The sequence below is a fragment of the Armigeres subalbatus genome, chromosome 3, assembly GCF_024139115.2.
Source record: "Armigeres subalbatus isolate Guangzhou_Male chromosome 3, GZ_Asu_2, whole genome shotgun sequence".
NCBI classification, from domain to species: domain Eukaryota; kingdom Metazoa; phylum Arthropoda; class Insecta; order Diptera; family Culicidae; genus Armigeres; species Armigeres subalbatus.
In genome coordinates, this window is record NC_085141.1 from 316114673 (window position 1) to 316129989 (window position 15317).

General features: G+C 40.4%; 1 protein-coding gene across 10 annotated transcripts in view; it reads left to right on the plus strand.

Annotated features, from left to right (window-relative positions):
- Positions 1 to 15317, plus strand: part of LOC134225387 (uncharacterized) — a 412267-nt gene that overhangs the window by 104579 nt on the left and 292371 nt on the right. For all 10 annotated transcript variants that reach the window (XM_062705419.1, XM_062705412.1, XM_062705413.1 and 7 more), the window contains one exon: positions 10646 to 10684. The gene's annotated coding sequence lies outside the window, so the exon portion shown is untranslated. The remainder of the gene's footprint in view (positions 1 to 10645; positions 10685 to 15317) is intronic.

A 15317-nucleotide genomic window follows, 5' to 3' on the forward strand; every position in this document is an offset into this window, starting at 1 on the left:
GAAATCATTACTTGCAGTATTCTGTGATTGCTTACTGTGAAATTTATGGATTCGGATTTATTATATAACGTACGAAATCTCCCTTGATGTGGCTACGTACGTTCACACTTTACTGCGAGGATTTGAAACTACTCTGAAAATCTTCTAAGTGAATTTGGATCACGCCTCAGAGAAACCATTTGTAATTGATTCCGTTTGCCATGATCTACCAAAAAATATTAATAAAATCATACAGAAGTTATTTTGCTTTTGTACATATATTTTGTTTTTTTTTTTGTAAATTGTAACGATATTTTAGTTATTATGAACTTATACAAAGCTTATGATTGAGAAATGCTTCATCAGCATAGAGCTTGTGACATGTGACACTTCCTCGGACCCTAACCGTAGCGCCGATTGGCAAAAGTTCAAATCGATCAATCGAATTCGGCGCCATTCACCATGGCGGGCAACCAGGACGTTACTTGGTAGCAATCTACCTGGTCGGATATCGATTGGGAAGCGATGATGGTCGCCGGCTTCGTCGTTCGGCGAGCGCGCGCGCGGCTAAAAACAGTTTGGTGAAAGATTTATGAAAACTTTCTATTTACAGCGTAATTACAGCCCTCCGTGTTCCGCTCGTGTTAGCGATCGAAAGAAGCTGCGAACAAACTTTGCCTGCACGAATGCGAATCTGATGTTGTGTATTTGCCTCAGGGGCAATTGCGGAAACTTGCACAACCGTACGCGGGGAGTACCTTTGCCTAGGAAGGCTGAACGACGCATTTCCTAATCGCAAAATGGGTGGCAATCTGTTTTGATATTTGATGATTTACGACACGGCAACGGCTGCAATCGAGCGAGGTGAGATGAAAAGTGATTGGACGTCTGTTTCCACCAGCTGGTATTGTACTGTAGGGATCGATTACTGTTTGCTGATGTAAGTTTGTTATGGATGGGGATGTACTACGGCTTCTATTTATGAGCGAATAGTATAATATTTTTACATTGGAAGTTATTTCGACAACGATCATAATTCGAATGGCTTTGGAATTGCTAGTTACTGCAAAAATAAGACTGATTGAAGGTCTTGGTATCACTTCTGACATAATCGTACACAACATTTATCAAAGTTTAGTGTCTGAACATGAAAGGACAATGCAAAATTTTAAAACTGCTCCACCTCTACGTCATTGTCTGCCATATTGGGAGCAAATTACAGTGCACTTCCATTTCACAATACAGCTCAAATCCATCATAAGCAACGCTATGCTCCAGCCTTGACTCCATCCAATACCCAGCTCTATGCGACAGAGGGGTACCATTGCCCTCGAATCGTCTGTCTGTGTCGCGTTTCATTATGCACCCTCAAATAGGAGTATCGGCGTCTACGCTGCATCAAAAGTGTCAAGGCTTTCATGCGCGACTTATTCCGTGCGCACGATCCCTGTGGTTTCCACCGGCATGTCGCTTTTATTCATTCGATGCCGCGACGTACCTTTGCCTTACAAAGTTGCGATAGTTCAATCGAATTTAGACCGACAAGACAGGCCGCGGAGATGCGAGATTAGCTTGGGATGGTGAATGTGCCCAGATAATTGATCACACATTTCTTTAACATCATTATCGTCGCTGTACAACGGTTCCATATTAACATCCCAAATTTGGTTAAAAGGATGAAACACTATTTTTTCTTGATTATCATATCTATTTGCATCGGTTGGTTTTTTTACAAGATGCCACTGTACTAATATTGCATGATTGGGTGCACGGGCTTATTTTATACTCTCTGACAATGCATAATCATATAAGGAAAAATAAGTTCCAAAACGCTAAACACTTTACTGGGAATGATTTGATAATCCGTTTCCTACTTTCTACAGTTGAATCGGACCGTTGGTTGGTGGTTGACGGTAAGTCATGTCATGCTGCTTTCATTGTTGCCGACTAAATTAATCTAATGTGAGTCGTTGGTTGTCGTACATTGCTATCACGTGCTGCAGCCGGAACTTGTTTTCGACTTCTGACTTTAGAGGTGTGCTAGACATCCACCCGTATAGAAGCTGCACTCATGAACATATGGACAGTTGACAGACTGCCGCAGATTAAATCGCTCAAGTCGAGCTCCGTCCGAGTATCGGAGGCCGTATGCATGCATTGCGAGATGAAACTCGGAAAGTTGTAGATTTGTTGTTACGGCTTAGATTTTTCCCCTTGTTGCAAATGAAATGTATCTGCTAGGGAATGAAAGTTGGCCTTCGCATGTGACCTTTCCAGTGGGAGCTACGGACTCTGATTGTTGATAAAACTTACGCATGACGGACGAGAGATATGTAGTACCTTACATTGTGGAAAAGCCGCACTGCGTGCTACCCGGCAGGATCCTTTTGCCTGGAGCCAACTGTAATTGAACATGATCATAATTCATACTGATGGTGAGATGAGTTGTGCCGAGTGTGTAGATCTAAGGGAACGCCTATCGATTACGGTGGAGCCGGCGCAATAAAAATGATAATTTATCCAATTGCATTATTTTTATGGTGTGCACAGAAGGTAATAGAGTTATGCAGTATTTATAAACTCGAATCGTTTCTTAGAAGGTTTTCGAAGAATGGCTCTCTGTAGAGTATTCAACTCACTAAATTGGTGATGCTTTCTTTCACAATTGAGAAAATTATAACCTTGTCCGCAACAAAAATGACTTTTCATGTTATTCTGTATATTTTTCTTAGCTGTCAAATTTGGACTAATCCAAGTAGTTTATTAATTGATTCGACTAAGATGCCGACGTTTGAGGTTTTGGCTTTCAGTAGAGTAAAAGTAGCGCCAAATAGAAAAGTGCACTAAAAGTTTCTGCGAGCCGAGTCAATTGACCTTTCCCGTCAAAAATTGTATCTCGTTTTATTGTTTCAGTCGATTCTTTATAAGCCAAAGGTCAACTTTCTCAAATAACCCATTTTCGACGTCTCTGAGTATTTTTAAAATTGAAAACAAAAATCGAAAAAGTGCTGCACGTGTGAACCGGCCTGAAAAATTCACCCGATGTTCGTTCAAAATCGGGCCAATCTTAAAAAACAGCACTTTTTCGATTTTTGTTTTAAATTTTAAAAATACTTAGAGGCGTCAAAAATATGGGTTCTTTGGGAAAGTTGACCTTAAATAAGCCAAAGAATCGATTGAGCGAATAAATTTTTTTGACGGGAAAGGTCAATTCAAATTTCCGCCCTACCTCACACAAGCAAGGATGTTACCGATCATTTAGTAGTTTGTCAATAACTCATTCCAGAGGCTAAATTTCAAAATGTGTTGTATGGTCGACTTCTGTGCGAAGGTTTTTCTACAACTCTCCTTAACAGGTCGATGTTCGAATTCTACTGCTAAAGGAGTTACGGTGCTAGTTGCTATACTTATACTAAATGATAATCAAATATGCAATCATTTAGTCTAAGTTACTGCTACTAGCGCTATAGCTCCGTTATCAGTGAAATTCAAACAACGAACTGTTAGGCAAAGTTGTAGATAAACCTTTGCACTAAAAGTCCACCATACACCCAAGTAACAATTGCCAGTTGAATAAACATCAGTATGGTCAGATTTATTCAGCCAGCGTTGATTAAAAATTATAGTATCATACATGACAACATTTGTTCCAGCATTGTTCGCCCAAAAATGGAGTATTTATTCAACAACAACTAGCAACCTCTCTTCAACTTTACTTAAATAGTAGATAAAAATATTTATTCATCAACTTTGTTCAAAAACCAAACATAATGTTAATTCAACTAGTCAGCAACTCACTGATTAGGCTTTTTTTAATTATGCTTTTCTAAATACATTTATTTCATTACATTGTTACACTTATTAAGGCATTGTTCAACATACTGGAAATAAGATGAAAAATAAATTATGAACAGGATACCGGTATCGATCCAACGACCTTTGAATCCCCAGCCCTCTTGTTTACCATCAGCTATATTTGTCACCTTGGAAAGTATCAAGCTGAATTAGAAATATAAACCATACGTTGTTGAACAATTTTGGTTGAACAGCTGTAACTCAACAAAATTGCCAACAATCGAACAAAAGCTTAATAGGAGTTCAATGACGTTATAGTTAGTGTAATGTCATTCCGAAAGTGAATTATCAGTCTTGATTTTATTGTTTGATTTAGTAAGTTGTGAAGCTGCTGCCTTCTATCTGCCATCATAGAAGTAGATTTTTCCAGCAGGTTTCTTCTATCATTCCTGAAGTAAGTATAAAAATAATAATTTATTCTCTAGTGAATGGCAAAGTGCAAAATGTTTTAAAAAGAATAGGTCCGCTAAAAATAAATTTATTTGCAGAGTGGAATAAACGTTCGTACAACGTTTAACTAAAGCCATTGTTGTTATTGCAATAAGCGAATTATCAAACGTTTATTCAACGTTTCAAAATTATATAAATAAACAAAATTGAAATCGGATACAGAAGCAATGATGTTTACTGATAACGTCAATTATTAGACTTCTTAATAAACTCATGCTCGTGCGTAGATTGTAATAGAGTTTTCAAACGTTTGATCGATGCTTCAAAAACAAATTATTTAAACATATGCATCACGATGAACAGCATAAACTTTGCAAGTTTAAGTTATTTGTATTTAGCTAGTTGTTCAATATACATTTCGATTTAAAAAGAAATAAGTCAGTAGCGTTTATAAAAGTATTATTCAGATACATAGCTGAAAGCAGAACAGAAGCTGGTTACAAATGTCAACAATGTTTGCCCAATTTGTTACTACATATTGTTCAGCTACGAATACTTTAATTAAACGCTAGTTCGACAATGATGTCTATTTGTGGTAACTGATTGTTACTTGGGCATCACATTTTGAAATTTAGCCTCTGGAATGAGTTATTGAAAAACTACTAAATGATCGATGGCAGATTACTAAATGATCGATAACATCCTTGCACACAAGACAGGGCAATCGAATTGTGGTGACAAATAGCTCCTATACAGAAGCTAATTTGACAACAAAACGGAACATAGTTAACTCCTTGAAAAAGGCACAACACATGTGTCCGAAACGTCAGATGAAAACATAAACCCCGTTTTTGATCCCAAAAGACTGAAACCCAAAACCTCAAACCAAGTAATTTTACATGATTCTATCGGAAATCTTGGTGCACGTGACTGTCAAAACAGATCAAAACAAACTTCACTGCATTTCATGTAAACCGCAGCTGGCCCCCACGCAGCTAGCATCATAGACTCTAGCGGGATAGACTCTCACTCTGCGGACCGAGGTTCGATTCCCCGTGTTGGCCCTATTTTTTTTTATCTTCCATTAAAAATATGAATCATGAAATTACAGCACGTATAAATTTAAATCAACCTATAACTTTATGTTGTTAAAGGTCAATTTGTTACATCGACTCGAACGGAAATGTTCAGGTTTTGTTCGAACTGTGTACCTCTTTTGCTTTATAAGCAGGAGGCTAAAGGTTCAATCCCAAGCCCGTTCCATTTCACCTACTTTGTATCTTTCCATATATTTCTCATGTTCTAACAGTCGCTAGAACTGGAAATGGACTTTCAAACCGTTTACATCTTCTATCCTATAACAACAACTTGACTATTTCTATCAGGTAAATGTTACGGACCCACACATGCTCCGACATTTTGTATAACATTTTCTTTACGTATGTGCTGATGGGTTTCTTACTTATCCACGAATACTTAATAGAGAGCATGTTATAAGTATAATGAATTGGATTGGAATTTGTTTGGAATTGGATTGAAATTGGAAATGTATTGGAATCGGATTTGAATTGAATAGGTATAGAATTGGAATTAGATTGCAATAAGATTGGAATTAGATTGAAAGGAGTTCGAAATTGGATTTAAATTGGATTGAAGTTTGTTTTGGATTGAAATTTAATCAGTAATGTATTGCAATTCAAATGAAGTTGGATTGGAAATTTTGTGGAGTTAAATTGAAATTAAATAAGGATTGGATTAGAATCGGATATAAATTGAATTTGATGTAAATTTAGTTGGAATTGAATTGAAATGGAATTGGATTGGAGTGCAGTTGGATTAGATTCAAATTGGAATTGGATCATAGAATAGGTTAAATTCTATTTTATTGGAATTTAATTAGAATATTATAGGAATTGTAGTGATGATGGATCGGAATGCGATTGTAATTGGTCTAAAGTTGGAGTTGGATTTGATTGGAATGAAAATGGATTTGATTCGATTTTTTTTTGGAAATGGCTTTAGTATTACTCCAGGAGTTCCTCTCAGAATTTCTTCAGAGAATTTCTTGACAAACTTTCTACAGTAACCCTGCTGAAATTTTCGAAAGACATATTGCAAGATTTCTTGAAAAAAATTCGCGAGAAATTATTCTGAATTCTATAAGAATTAACGTACAAATTCCTGGAGAAATATCTAGAAGAGTTCTCGTAGGATTTTGTGGAGATTCTCCTCTAGGAATTTCCGGAAAAATGTTTCAAAAGGAATTTATTTAAAAAATCTTATTGATTTCTTAGAAATTTCTCTAAAAAATACAACAGATAGTACTCCAGAAAGTACTAAGGAATTCTTTCAAGAATACCTCAAGGAATATATCACCGAATTTATCCTGGAATTCCTTCCAAATCTCATCCAACAATTCCTTTTAAAAAATCTTTAAGAACTTTTTTTAGCAATCCGGGAGGACCTTCTAAGTAAATTCATCTAGGAATTTCTGGAAGAACTCTTCTAGGAATTTAAAAGAAAAATATTGGAGAAATATTCGAAAAAATCCTCTACAGATTCTACAGAACATCCTTCAATAATTTCTACGGAAAGTACTGCAAAAAGCCCTCTGGAATATTTCCAGAAATTTTCCCACGAATTACTACTGAAATTCTTCCCGAATATTCCACAAGAATATTGGAGGAATTCCGAAGGGAATTCCTACAAAATTTTCTGAGGAATTTTTGGATTCATATCCGGAGGAATTCCTGGTGAAATTTTTGTGGGAACTTCTGATGGGATTTCCTGATAAGGGTTTTAAGAAGATACTTGACGGCAGTATTGTCCTACACTCTGAGTAAAAAAATCTGCTCTTTGATTTTACACCATCTGCAACTAATAGAAGGATATTTGAATTTTCTAAATGTTATGTCAAAATGTCAAAAAAAATGCACGCCAGAGCCAAAGGAGCGCCTCGCGGTCCTTAGACTCTTACCCAGCAATGCCTATACCTACCTCCTCGTGGCGCTGGCCGGGATACGAGTAACCTTACGGAAGATCGGGTAACCAACCCCGGTGGGAACTATGGTCGTATGCTGACAGGGAAGGGGGGTTTGCTCCTCTCCGGAGGTGCAAATCTCATTGAGCGTTTGTTCTCCATTTCAGGATCGGCTCACAACAGCGTCTGTTCTCCATGTTAGGGGCGGCTGATCATCGTCCGAGTGCCAGCGAGGGACTCTTAGTGAAACTGTGCACCATGGTCCACCGGAAATAAGGAGGAATGGTCCTCCGGAAATTTAGGGGGTTTGGTGTCAGGCCCTGCAAGCCAGCCAAAAAAAAACTCACGCAACGAACAATCAACGAGAGAGTACGGACCGGAACCATCGGCGAAGACCACTGCGACGATAAGGGACTAGCGATTGGAAACTCGGTTCGTGGAACTGCAAATCTCTCAACTTCATCGGGAGCACACGTATACTCGCCGATGTGCTCAATGACCGTGGATTCGGAATCGTAGCGCTGCAAGAGGTTTGTTGGAAGGGATCAATGGTGCGAACGTTTAGAGGTAATCATACCATCTACCAGAGTTGCGGCAACACACACGAGCTGGGAACAGCTTTCATAGTGATGGGCGATATGCAAAGGCGCGTGATCGGGTGGTGGCCGATCAATGAAAGAATGTGCAGGTTGAGGATCAAAGGCCGGTTCTTCAACTTCAGCATAATCAACGTCCATAGCCCACACCCCGGAAGCACTGATGATGATAAGAACGCATTCTACGCGCAGCTGGGACGTGAATACGACAGCTGCCCAAGCCACGACGTTGAAATCATCATAGGAGATTTGAACGCTCAGGTTGGCCAAGAGGAGGAGTTTAGACCGACTATTGGAAAGTTCAGCGCTCACCGGCTGACGAACGAAAACGGCCTACGACTAATTGATTTCGCCGCCTCCAAGAATATGGCCATTCGCAGCACCTACTTCCAACACAGCCTCCCGTATCAGTACACCTGGAGATCACCACTGCAGACAGAATCACAAATCGACCACGTTCTGATTGATGGACGGCACTTCTCCGACATTATCGACGTCAGGACATATCGTGGCGCTAACATCGACTCTGACCACTATCTGCTGATGGTTAAACTGCGCCCAAAACTATCCGTCATCAACAACGTTCGGTACCGACGACCGCCGCGGTACGACCTAGAGCGACTGAAGCAACCTGATGTCGCCACTGCATACGCGCAGCATCTCGAGGCAGCGTTGCCGGAAGAGGTTGAGCTCGATGGGGCCCCTCTTGAGGACTGCTGGAATACAGTCAAAGCAGCCATTAACAACGCAGCGGAGAACAACGTCGGGTATATGGGTCGAAGTCGACGGAACGATTGGTTCGACGAAGAGTGCAGACAGATTCTGGAGGAGAAGGACGCAGCGCGGGCGGTCGCGCTGCAGCAAGGTACCCGGCAGAACGTGGAACGTTATAGACGGAAGCGGAGACAGCAGACCCGCCTTTTCAGGAGAAGAAACGCCGCCTGGAAGAAGCGGAGTGCGAGGAGATGGAACAGCTGTGCCGTTCTCAAGATACACGTAAGTTCTATCAGAAGCTCAACGCATCCCGCAAAGGCTTCGTGCCGCGAGCCGAAATGTTCATGAATAAGGATGGGAGCATCTTGATGGGCGAACGTGTGGTGATCGAAATGTGGAAGCAGCAATACGAGGAACATTTGAATTGCGCTGAGAGTACAGGCAGTGAAAGTCAAGGCAGCGGAGGAGATGCCTATGTCAGTACAGCGGATGATGGAAGCCAACCAGCCCCCACCTTGAGGGAAGTTAAGGATGCCATCCAACAACTAAAGACTAACAAAGCAGCTGGTAAGGATGGTATCGGATCGGAGCTGAGCTCATCAAGAGGGACCTGGAAAAGCTGGCCACTTGACTGCACAAACTGATAGTCAGAATCTGAGAAACTGAACAGCTACCGAAGGAGTGGAAGGAAGGGGTTATATGCCCCATCTACAAGAAAGGCGACTAGCTGGAGTGTGAGAACTTTCTAGCGATCACCATCCTTAATGCCGCCTACAAAGGGATATCCCAGTTCATCTTCCGACGTCTGTCACCATTAGTGAATGAGTTCGTGGGAAGTTATCAAGCCGGCTTCGTTGACGGCCGCTCGACAACGGACCAGATCTTTACTGTACGGCAAATCCTTCAAAAGTGCCGTGAATGCCAGGTCCCAACGCACCATCAGACTGAAGAGGGAAGCTAAGCGGATCGGACTAGTCATCAACACGTCGAAGACGAAGTACATGATAGGAAGAGGTTTAAGAGAAGACAATGTGAGCCACCCACCGCAAGTTTTCATCGTTGGTGGCGAAATCGAGATGGTAGAAGAATTTGTGTACTTGGGCTCACTGGTGACTGCCGAAAATAGTACTAGCAGAGAAATTCGGAGACACATAGTGACTGGAAATCGTACGTACTTTGGACTCCGCAAGACGCTCCGATCGAATAGAGTTCGCCGCCGTACCAAACTGACAATCTACAAAACGCTCATAAGACCGGTAGTCCTCTACGGACACGAGATCTGGACGATGCTCGTGGAGGGCCAACGCGCACTTGGAGTTTTCGAAAGGAAAGTGCTGCGTACCATCTATGATGGGGTGCAGATGAGGGACGGTACGTGGAGGAGAATAATGAATTACGAGTTGCATCAGCTGTTGGGAGAACCATCCACCGTTCACACCGCGATAATCGGACGACTGCGGTGGGCCGGGCACGTAGCCAGAATGTCGGACAGTAATCCGGTGAAAATGGTTTTCGACAACGATCCGACAGGCACAAGAAGGCGAGGTGCGCAGCGGGTAAGGTGGATTGATCAGGTGGAAGATGACTTGCGGACCCTCCGTAGACTGCGTGGTTGGCGACGTATAGCCATGCCATGGACCGAGCCGCATGGAGAAGACTCTTATATACTGCACAGGCCACTTCGGCCTTAGTCTGAATGAATGAATGCTTTAGCCGATTGCTCGTTTATAACTAGTAGCCATAGTTTTAATGGCTCTTCCAGCTCAGCTACACAAATGTTTAGCAAGTAAGTAGCTTTCCATTTCATAGAGGTTTTCAGCCCAAGTATGTGTTGGAATATCAGGTAGTGTGCGACGATTCGCTGTAGATCGAAAATGAGAGAAATAAAGAGAACTGCAGCTGCTGGCAGAATTATCAGTCAGTAGCCTGCCGTGGTGTAGAGAGGGAACTCTTAGTTTTGTTTTGTTTTTCGTGAGGGGGTTCCCTTCTTCCGGCCAACAGTATGTAGTGGCCACGACTACTTGGTATGTGGTGTAATTCTTAGATCCTGATTAGCACTCCATTTTAAAAGAATCTATTTTATCATCTGCCATAAATAATTCAAGTAACATCATTTTTTTTTTCTTTTCAGATATAATCCATGATCAACCATTAAAATTGTACTTCGAATGTAAGTATTTTACGTGTACGTAAAAATACAAAATGAATTTTGTTGAGTTTGAATTGAATATAATTGATTTTCAACTTTTTATAACATTCACCACATTCATTCATTGTCCATTTAGAATCCGGAAAAATAAAATCATCTGTATCTCGGTAACGGATTGACGTACAAATAAGGTTAATACATCAAAACAAGGGTAATTCACTGTACTTTAAAGAAAAAATATTGATACAAATCATTTCTTCTTGTTTTTGGTGAAAAATCGCACCTTCTTTTTATTCCTTTCATCAAAGTTGCACACCTCCGGAGTCAACTTCCATGGCATATTTTGGTCATCTGAGTCGCGTCCCGAGCTGTTTTTCCATTTTTCTCAAGCTTCTGCTTCATTACTGTCCAAAATGTGTCGATGGGCCGGAGTTGTGGGCAGTTGCGCGGATTTATGTTTTTACCGATGAAATCTTCGGTATTATCGCGATACCATTGGATGACTTCCCGGCTGCAGTGGCAAACCAGCTAAATCTGGCCAAAACTCCACGGGACCTTTATGGGCTTTATGAAAGGTAGACCGAGGTTTTTGAGACATTCCTTCTTATACAGCTTCGAGTCCATCGTCTTATTCATCACAAACACTTAGGTCTTTGCTCCACAGCTGCATATCCCTTGCCAAAATCATCTTTTTTTGAAAGTTTGTCCAAAAAGCAAACTTAAACTTCGCAGGAACTACTCCTTGTGCCGTCGCCATGTAGAATTTTTGGCTAGGAAGCTGTCCGAAATCCATTTTGACTTAGATTCTATCGTAGATGAACAGGATTATCAACGTGGGTGTGCAGATTTTTTTCTCTCCGTTCGGCTTCCATTTGAAATAATTTTTGACTCGCTGCACGAAACATCATGAAATTTATACTACAGCAAGTGGGCGCCTAACCGCTGTAAAAGAATTGTAGAAGAACTCTTGCAGCGGTCGCTTTCCGTGCCGCTGCAAATCAATAAATGATTCCGGTTTCTAAATGGACATAGCTTTATCTGCCTATTCTTTGCTATCATCATCGCTGGTTGCGCGCGATATGGTTGGTATTCCCTCTAGTGATTGATTCATTGCTCAAAAGTTTCCGTTATAAGGCATTTTAGCACCTATCTAAATAAGAAGTTTACGGCTATGTTCACCCTTGTTGTTTACCAATAACAAGTATGAACTCTCAGCTTGGCTTAGATGTAAACAAGGTGGTGTTGAAAAAGCCATTTGATTGTTGACAATAAGCACAGTGTGTTAAGTAGAGGAAGATGGTCTTCACTATGAAGTGTTTTTCTACACCCAACCGATAATTGTTAGATTTTCTAACAATTCTGTATAAGAACCTACCAAAACTTGTGTAGGAATGTTGTATGAGGTCTTACAATTTTTCCTAAAATTATTGTTTGTGAGCTTACAATTTTTTTGTGTAAGAATCTAATAATTTCGCATATGCCCAGTTCTTATACAGGTTTTGATAGGTTTTTATACAGAATTGTTAGAAAATCTAACAGTCGCTGATTGGGTTTAAGTAAGCCCTTTCAATTTTATTTGAAAGAAGTTTGACTCCATCAGAAGAAATTACTTCAAAGCATGGATAGTAATTTCTTGAAAAGCTTGATAGTTGACGGACTCTTTGTTTCCACACAAGAAGAACTTTATACTCAATCTTCTGACTACCAATTTTAAAAGTATTTGCGTTAAATGGTTCAACCTATTATAGTAAGTGTTTTTCTTGTTTATTTCATATAACCTACTTTGTGGTGCTCATTTTCCAAGTGCATGGAATTTCATTATGTCTCATCAGTAATCGATTTGGCACGACCATTAAATCCTGTGTGAATACCTACAAAACATGCAGTCCGTTCACGTGCGGAACAACTTATTCGTCTGGTCCGGACAGCATGCTTTGCAAAACATTTAATTACCAATTTGCGCGCGCATTGTCGATACATGTGTCGAGCAAGATACTATTAACTAAACTTTACCGCGCCGCGGGTTGTTGTTCTCCACCATAAACGTTTAAGTATGAATACCTCTCTGTGCCCAGGGTTTCCGTTTGATAGTCCATCATCAACGATGGTCAACGATAGTCGCCTGCAAAACGATGCAAAAGAAAGTTAACAGTCTTTGGTTTTCATCCGTTTAGTATACAAACTTTGATTTGCAGTCACGTATGCTCGTAGCATAGTACTTATCGACCTGCATCTAGTCTATAATTATCCATTATCGTGCCACATCAGCACCGCCGGCATTAGTCTTAGGGTAGGTTGAAGCGAAAGATAGATTTCTGTGGTGTTGGAGAATTTCAACATAGGGCTACAAACAGACATTCACTTAGCTTCGTTTCAATCCAAATTAAAGAAATTTCTGCGATTCTCAAATTAGTATAAAACATGTTAACTTAATTACTCACTTTGACTTCGGATAATACACACTAGTGATAACATTCCCCACATTTCTGTACAACATGCAAAAACCTCACTGTGGAAGAGTGAAAGATAACACCATGCTTCGACTGCCGTACCGGGCTGTCGTGACGGTGTAAAACACATCAGCGAACAAGCCTTTCTTCGATGGAGATTGGTTTTCGCTGATGATGACGACAAGTCGAATTTTGTTGCAAACATAAAATTACAGACATGGCTACCGCGTCTGATGTTCACCTTGTTCCGGGAGTGACTGGAATCGATCGCCTCGTATCTTTCTGCTAATAACATAGATCGAATAATGGTTCACGCAAACATGGAGGGTATTGTTTATTTTTCTATGCGATGTTTAAATTTAAATGTCTCATCGTTTTCTAATAGCTTCCAAAATAAAGATTATCTATGGGATTGGGAATTATCATGGCGTTAGAGCAGGTTATATTTGCATGTCCACGATTTGAAATTGAGCAAAATACTGTTCTGCTATAGATAGATACGACCCACACACTTATTTTTCATTTCTGCAGCTCGGCAAAAATCCGCAGGCTCGGAAGCCTCCTTTCAAGAGGCTCGGAGCTGAGCTTGAGAATGTTTCTGACTATCTTGAACACCTCGTATACAAGAAAATTGAGTTTACATGATGCACATATGCTTATTGGACCGAATTGGATATACACCGTCGATGAAGATATTCCAAAATCCTTGATTGATTTGGTAGAAAACGTGGGCTGATCTCGAGAACGAATTAAAGTACCTTGATCATCTCGTATTCAAGGAAATTTAGTTCACATAGTGCACATATGATTTTTATTTATTTATTTATTATTATTATACACCAACAGGCTTGTTACTGCCCCAATGATGTTATGGGTGGGGAAAAATACAATAGCAAAAAAAAAAAACATACAGATTGTCAAGTCAAGGTAACATAAATTAATTAAGCTAATTAGCTTGATCATTGAAAAACAATAAAATTCACGCCAGAGAACCTCTCTGGACAAATGGAAATCAAACACTGTGGAAACTCGATTATCCGATCGATATCCGCTGCAAACCGCCTAAAGCTCCTTCCTGACCGTTATTCGTACGATGGTGTCTTGGCCTCAACATGACATTGTTACGTACAGAGGTTAGACAAAAAGGTTAAGATAGGCAACATTTTGTCGAAGTTCAAATCAGCATAACTTTGCGTAGAATAGTCCGATTTTGATGAAACCAGGACCATCGGACGCGGAAACTCTTCTAGTATACTGTCCTCATGCAAAACTTCAGATTGGTCATTGACCACCGGAGATGTTCCCGGTTTTCCGAGTGTATGTCAAAAATGCATTTTTTCTGCTGCTTGTCATTTTATGTGACGTTTACTCACATCATGTTTTATGCTTTCCCCAGAAACTAGAACTAATATGCTGACCAATGCTGGCTGCAGATCGAAAATCCGTTAGGTATAAGCAGAGATATGGCCATTTTCGTGAAAACGGTACGGGATGGGCCATACACCCTGAACAAATGTCCGGACACCCGGAACACCCGGAACCAGTTACAAATTGACCAGAGAGTCTTACATTCCTCAAAATGTATTTTTGATAAAGATCCTATATCCAGTGCCTTTGGAAAACATGAATTTTGACACCCATATATGCATGGTTTCAGATGCTGCCAAAACCGGCACCTCCTAGAAGGCCCTTGGAACCTGCTATAAGGGTGGCAGTGGACCCTATCATTCTGTAAATGTTTCTGTAATCATTGTCTCGCAAAGCCATGAAGTTAGATACTCATATTTGCATTATTCCGATCTGTTATCATTTCATCATGTTCCCGGAACCGTTTTTACGGAAATGGCCATATATCTGCGTAGTTTTGATGGATTCTCGATCTACAGCCACCATTGGTCGGCATATTAGTTCTAGTTTTTGGAGAGAGCATAAAACATTATAAAAGTAAACGTCACATAAAATGACAAGCAGTGGAAAAAATGCATTTTGAACATATCCTCGGAAAACCCGGAACATCTCCGGTGGCCAAGGACCAATCTCAGGTTTTGTAATGAAACAGTGTACTAGTATACTAGAAGAGTGTCCGCTTCTGATGGTCCTAGTTTTATCAAAATCGGATTATTCTACGCGTAGTTATGTTGATTTGAATTTTGACATAATTTGACCTATCTCAACCTTTTTGTCTAACCCCTCTAGAGCTCTCG